Source organism: Haemaphysalis longicornis, unplaced genomic scaffold, assembly GCF_048455015.1.
Source record: "Haemaphysalis longicornis isolate Haplotype H1 unplaced genomic scaffold, Haemaphysalis longicornis Haplotype H1 scaffold_6, whole genome shotgun sequence".
Taxonomy (NCBI): domain Eukaryota; kingdom Metazoa; phylum Arthropoda; class Arachnida; order Ixodida; family Ixodidae; genus Haemaphysalis; species Haemaphysalis longicornis.
The window spans coordinates 61218909-61225710 of record NW_027526407.1 but is presented as its reverse complement, the minus strand read 5'-3'; the positions used below and the strand labels follow the sequence as shown (position 1 = coordinate 61225710).

Genomic DNA, 6802 nt, shown 5'->3' with positions numbered 1-6802 from the left:
AGAAGGCGCGCCAGCACTGAGAAGGCGGAAAATTTGAATTGCATTGAACAAACCCCTATTTTATGAAGAGAGGAGTGAGAGAGAGGGGGGAATAGCGTGAGGGGTAAAGCGCGGAGAGCGGCGCCATAGCCCCCGTCGCGAATAACTACTTTGCACTTCCGACCGCTTTCGCGTTGAGTTGAGCTGCTTCAATTGTTTTTGCCGCCATCACAAAAAGTGCTGTTGTCAAGATCGAATCCACCTTCTCATGTTCAGCAGCGCAACGCTTCAGCCACAGAGCAATGGAAGCGGACGTGACATTCACTACTTTACTGTTTGTATCCCTTTCGATAAAAGATGGGCCACTAATAAAATTAAACGAAATTAATCGAACCACTGTTTTTTTTTCTGCATAGGCTCACCTAGCATGATCCAATGACATCAATGTCGCCTAAATGCAATGCCACCACACAATCCCTAACTCCACTTCCACCCACAGGATAACCCATCAGGCTTTTGTGCATATCACCCCTAGCCAGCGACGCAGAGAATGTTTAGGGCATAGGAAAATGGACGTAACATAGATGCAGAGCACAACAGATTGAAGACGCATTCCCAAACAGATTTAAGATCTCTCCTCTGTTCTCTGTTGGCATGCATTCGTGAAAGGCAGAAGACCAAAGAAATGGCCAGCAAAATGTCTTAATTATATGTGTGCGCCCTTAACACGCTGATAATTACGCTCCTAGTGCTGGCCTCTGTTGTGTCACTTCTGCCCCTATTACGTGACTGTAGGGCGAAATTTGAAAGTTTTTCAACATTTCTTGCATTTTTTTTTCAGTTAAAAAGACACCTGCTAGAATAGAGCTGAGCGAGTTACCAAAGCCTATTTCTTTCAAAGTAAGCAAAGCTGCATTTTGTCTTCACGGCCCCTCATGGCAGAATGCCGTCAGCGAATCCCAAACTTCGACGCGTGACTCCACGTCACGCCTCTAAGTGAGTTGTCGGGGCATGCAGCAGCAACGTCTAAGTACGGTGGGTTGGTTTGTACAGACTACACAAGATACCCCATCCTCAGAGGGATTTGAATGGGCCAATAGGGCACGCTTCGTCCGTCTCTCTCCGCTGGTAATATCATACAGATCTTTCTCTGAAGAAGCCCACCCCCTATTTGAACACCCTGGGAGCACAAAAGTCTAAAAACAACCCATGAGCATGTCTTGTGGCGGTATTCTCAGCCTGTCCTCCACTCCATGTGTTTCCTCGGCTCGCCTCAGTAGAGGATACGGAAATGCCTTTACATGCGAAAATTTCTTTTAAGGATCTCTTCGACCGCATGCTGGAGTGAGGGAGAGTTTCAGAATACGGGTATTATACACCTTCAAATGCTATACATGCAAGTAGTAGTTAAACAGGATTTCCATTACTACGGGCACAGGAATTAGGCAACCCACATTTATAAATAGAATGATAGGTCCAAAATGCGACTAATTTCTATTCACCCATCCCCAGCGGATAATACGTACGAATGTAAAAAGCGCCTTTAATGGTACTGCCAGTCTTTCTTCAAAAAATTACTTTCTCAATCGTACGTCTCACTTTTCTGGATCATTATGTATTTATTTTAAAAGTCTGCAGGCTTTAAGCCTCTCCCCTAGAACTGCCACGTTCTTCAGAGGCTGATGGCATTCTGGCATTGTCTTGCACAGTTGTTCATCTATCTAATTATGCTAGCCAACAAACTGATGGTACTTGTGGCACAGTATCGTGTGTTGTAGGCTGTTCTGCTCCTTGCACTGTTACCTGTACCTGGTACAGCCGGTACCTGTACCTGGTACAGCTGGTATACCTGTAGTGAAATTGTGCCATGGTCTTAAGCTCTCAAAGCTTGAGCACAGATGCTTAGAGTGAAATCTATATTCTCTTCACATCTAGGGAACTCACATGACCGTCTATACTGCATACTGCACAAAACTTCTGCAACACGAGATATTCAGTCGTTTTGCCTTCCTCGTGAACACCACACAGTTAATGTCAGCTGCTTGCTTGGCCAGCTTTAACCTGTGGGTGTTTTGGTAAGATTCAAAATGAGCAGCGGGATTATACACTACGGAAATGCACCACACAAATATGGGCAGATCTTATCGACTTGTTCTTGAACAACTTCTGAAGCACATGCACAGCTACACACTTTATTGGTTATGTGTGTATAGTGTGTATATAGATCCCATTCTGATCTTGCGCATTGCTCTGTTAAAACAATTGGTTTTCTTCGGGTGGCAGTTCATTTCCCCACAAAAAATAGTGCTTTCTGTAAACTGGAAAAAACAAGCAAAGGGAAATCAATTTTAAGTGGAGAGGAGAAAGGTTCACGTCAATTTATAAGGCTGAGGAAGAAATTAAGGCCTCCACTACATGTGCTGTTGTTCCTGGGGGGCTAACAAGTGATTTGTAAAAAATTGGACAACGCTTCACATGGCGTGTTCACTTGCAGTTCTGCACGAATGGCATCTGGCCCCATGACTGACAATGAAAACTGGTTGCTCCAAAACAGTAAAGAAATTTGTTAGCCCCATTTATATTCACTCAAAAAGTATTGCGCAGCCATTTCATGTAATAATACCTGGTATGGAAAATTGTCCTCAATAGGTTTTTTCAGGAAAGTTGGTTTCGAAGATTGAATTGTACCATAGGACAAAAAGAATTTACATAACATGACGAAGAACACAGCAAAACTCCTGAGTTTTGCCCTGTATACTTGCGCGCTTTGGTTTTGCAGGCCAAACAGAAACGGCAACATTAACTGTAGCTGAGGAAGTGGGGTAATAAAAATTTACTTTATATTGTAAAACAGCAGCAATGTTGATGTTTTCTTGAATGTGTAAAGAAACAACAGTCTGCCTTAAACCTTTTGCATTCAGACTTATTTTTGGGTAAGGCTATGTTCAGACTACCGACGTGAAAGTCATATCGTGATCTTCCTACAATATTCTCTTTCTCCGTACGTATCAACGGTGGAAGTTTGGGCTCCTTTGCACCAGTGCGCGGGGTGCCACAAGGGTCTGTTCTGTTTCCGCTACTTTTTAACATCGTCTTGTTGCCGCTAGCCTGGCACCTGGCCACTATTCAAGACCTGTATTTCCTCATGTACGCGGATGACATCACTGTATGGACAGTCCATCCAGACTTGCCAAGACAAGCCGAGTGCCTCCAGCAAGCGTTAACAAACTGCCAGAAATGGTGTGAGTATGTGGGCCTCACCCTCTCTCAAGATAAGACTGCTGCCCTTACAGTCGCCAATGCTTGGGGCCGTCGCTCCCTTGCATTATCTCCGATCGTCCTACAACTGAACGGTACAACCATTCCCATTGTCGGACACCTTCGGGTTCTGGGCTTAGAGATATCGGCCTCAGGGTCGGCAGCTCAGGGTCGGATACGATCTGCTCGACAGAAAGCAGGACAACCGCTCCACCTTGTTCGCCGCATCTCTCAGAAGTCTGGCGGTGCCTGCTGGATGATGGCCCGTCTCCTAGTGCGTTCTGTACTACAGCCAAGGCTCGTGTACCAGGCACAGTTCTAGCACATGACGCGAGGGGACTGGGACCGGCTGGAGGCTATTAACACGGCCGCTATGCGCACTATTACTGTACTCCCCCGCCTAACACGAATTCCACAGCTGCAAGCAGAAGCCCAGCTAAACACGTTTGATGAACACATTCATCAGCGTAGTTCCGCACGCCTGCTGAAACGTGGACTGGTTCCAGAGGCAGCAGCTCTCGTCGCCACGTACATGGGCCAGCCACCGAATACAATGCCAGCCTTTTCCGCCGCAAGGCCGCCCTGGCTGTTTCATCAGGTGACGGACAACAAGCCTCTGACAAGGCTACACGCCCGTACCTCGGGCCTTCACCAGCCTCCAGATGTCGTCATTCATGTCCCTGACTGGGCGCCTGAGACGCAACCGCTGGTTGTCCAGGCTTTTGTGGACGCCGGGGCATACGACTGCTTCATCACCACGGCCTTGACGTGTCCCTCCTACCCTGCCCTAAATCAAAGCTGCCCGTACGAGTCACTCCGTGCACTCCCAAGCCTGCTAGCAGAACTTACTGCCATTAGGGATGGCCTGCAGGCACTTGCATCGACTTTGACTACTGGAGACAAGCTGGAACTTTACACGGACTCAACGGCAGCGATTCGGGATTTGCGTCGCGTTGCGCGTTGTACAAGCCTGGCCGCACGCATTCACAAAATTACGGACACTTATCCATGCCCTGTCCGCGTTTCATGGATTCGCCGGGACACGCTTCCTGCCCACACTGTGGCAGATCGCGCCTGCCAACGAAGAGACCTCCCACGGCCACTACCACTACATCGAGTATCTACCCTAGAAGAACTTTTGGTGGAAAAAGAGAACCTCCGCCGCGCCACGTGTGCTTCACTTCCACCGCGTGGAACTGACCTCCCCTGTGGGCTCGCTCGCTGGGAGGAGGTCTTGCTGCGGAGGCTTCGAGTTGGGGTGGCGTTATCCCCCGCAATTACTCACGCTTGGCCTGCCCGATACCACGCCCCGTTTGCGGACACCTGCCCCTTCTGTGTGACTCCTGCGCCAGAACCCAGCCGAAAAAAACCATTGGCCGACCTATTGGCGTTCCAATAGGTCGGCCAATTGGTCGACCAATTGGTCGGCCAATAATGTTTTAGGCACCCATTGGCGTACCCATTGGCCGGCCCATTGGGCGACCCATTGGCCGTCCAATTAGGCGACCTATTGGCCGACCCATTGGAACGCCAATAGGTATTCCCATTGGCCGCCAACTTGTTGCACTTTTAGTTGGTTCATCCCATTGCCGCAGCCACTCCATCTGAGCTGCCGCTGCAGTGCGCTGGTTACCTGTATCACAAATACAAAAACTCTTGGAATGAATGAATATCTTTATTGCTCTGTTTGTATACACAGCATGCAGACAGTTCGTCGTTTAAGCAATTTTTCACAGGCCATTGTCCATGCCGCGCTCCGCTCGCCGCAGGCTGGCTGGACCTTCACAAAGTGAGTGGCAAAAGCGAACAATGGGTTAACTTTATAATAAACCGCAGTTTCGCGCATTAAAACAACAAGGCACTGAAATGTTGCGTGGCGTGAGCTCACCTCTTCAACAACGTCCCGTGCATGGCGAACTGCGTTGCACGGCGATGTCGTGAACCCGTCAATCGTAACATGAACAGCCCTGAAATATATTTAGGCAGACAAATTAATTCTTGATAACACCGCTCACGCTATGAGGAGTGAAAATGGCAAGGAAAACTCGCATATAAACAGTATACTCACATAAACACAGACACGCTTCCTTCGGTGCGAGGCTTAGCGGCGTTCAGCGTAAAGATGCATCTTGAAACACACTGCTACGGGTGTGCGACATTATCGTCGCCACTTCTCCCTTCTCACACTCTTGCAGACCACCTGAAATTTCCAATGCAGTCAGAGAAGACTGCGTGTGCAACCGACCAACACGCCTACAACCTACACCGCCAACACCACGTTGAATACAACTTGTCCACTGTCCGTCTATGGATTGGATTCGATTGGATTGGATCGGGGTTTTATTTCAAAACAATTTTGCTACTCGTGTCGGAAAGTTTTCATTAGTGTTTGTTATGTTTTTTTAAGGACTTTATCTTGAATTGCTGATTGTAATATCAAAATTAATTGCCTCATAAATATACATTTGTAAAGGTTGAAGTTCTGAACATTTCTGAAGGTTTCAAGAGTGAGAGAGATAATTAAATTTCAGCCAATTGATGTCGTAATTGAATACTATCCAAATAATATCCAAAATGGCTCCCCGATTGGGTCATCATGTTGGAGCAGTCAGTAGTATTAACTTTATAGTTGGAGCCAATGGGTCCAATTGGACCAACTGGCCATCCTAATCGAGCCAATGGGCCCAATGGGACCAATTCGGATCGCTCCAATAGGGCCAATTGGGCCAATTGGGTTTCCATTTGGACCCATTGGGATTCCATTTGGACCCATTGGGTGGCAAATTGGACCAATTGGTTGGCCAATGGTTTTTTTCAGCTGGGAAGCTAACGTTGAACACCTGTTGTGGACTTGTTCATGTCTTAGAAACGCCAGAATCCAACACCTCCGAGGCACAGGGCTCCATCCTGGGAGTTAAGCGTTGGTTATGGGGACCCCAGTACCGGTCTCTTCTTGGCTATCTGCGTGCAACTAGTGCAATGTTGCACCTTTAAACCTCCCTGTTATGCCGTACTGCAATCTATCGCATTGAAAAAAATCTATGGACGTAAAAGAACGGCGTGCCACGAAGTTTGGTTGGCTGAGACGTGAAATTACGTCATTCTTTAAAGTTATTACGACAGTTACGGCAACAGTCTGATCCCGGTCTAACCTGCAAACAATGTAAAATAGTCAACAGTTTCTTCTCGTCTTTTTCTTTTAGGTGTGGGGGAGGGGTGGGGGGGTTGCTTTTATCTTTCCGCTGGCTTTTAAGTTGACTGTTTTTCATATATATGTTTGTCATTTAGGCATTCATGAGTAGACATATTCTGAGTCGAACTGAGTAGATGTATTCTGACATTTATCATGCCAAGCATCACATGCTCATCATGAGCAAGGGCGAGTTGCCATGTATGAGTGAAGACAGCACGGAATTCTTTTATCAACATGTGACCGCTTTTGAGCGCAATACTTGAGCACAATAATGGGCCTCTTATGTGGCATGGAAATAATAGCCGTTGCCTTGCCAACTGGGGAAAATACCACATTTCAAACTGAATGAACATGCTTATTTACAGCTTTCCT

General features: G+C 47.2%; 1 long non-coding RNA gene across 1 annotated transcript; it reads right to left on the bottom strand.

The window, feature by feature from the left end:
* Positions 1-4898: 4898 nt before the first annotated feature.
* On the bottom strand, positions 4899-5685 carry LOC144141584 (uncharacterized). Its single transcript, XR_013316649.1, has 3 exons — positions 5306-5685; positions 5126-5204; positions 4899-5017 (listed from the first exon to the last, which is right to left on the bottom strand). It is a non-coding gene; the product is annotated as an uncharacterized LOC144141584 (long non-coding RNA).
* Positions 5686-6802: the final 1117 nt, after the last annotated feature.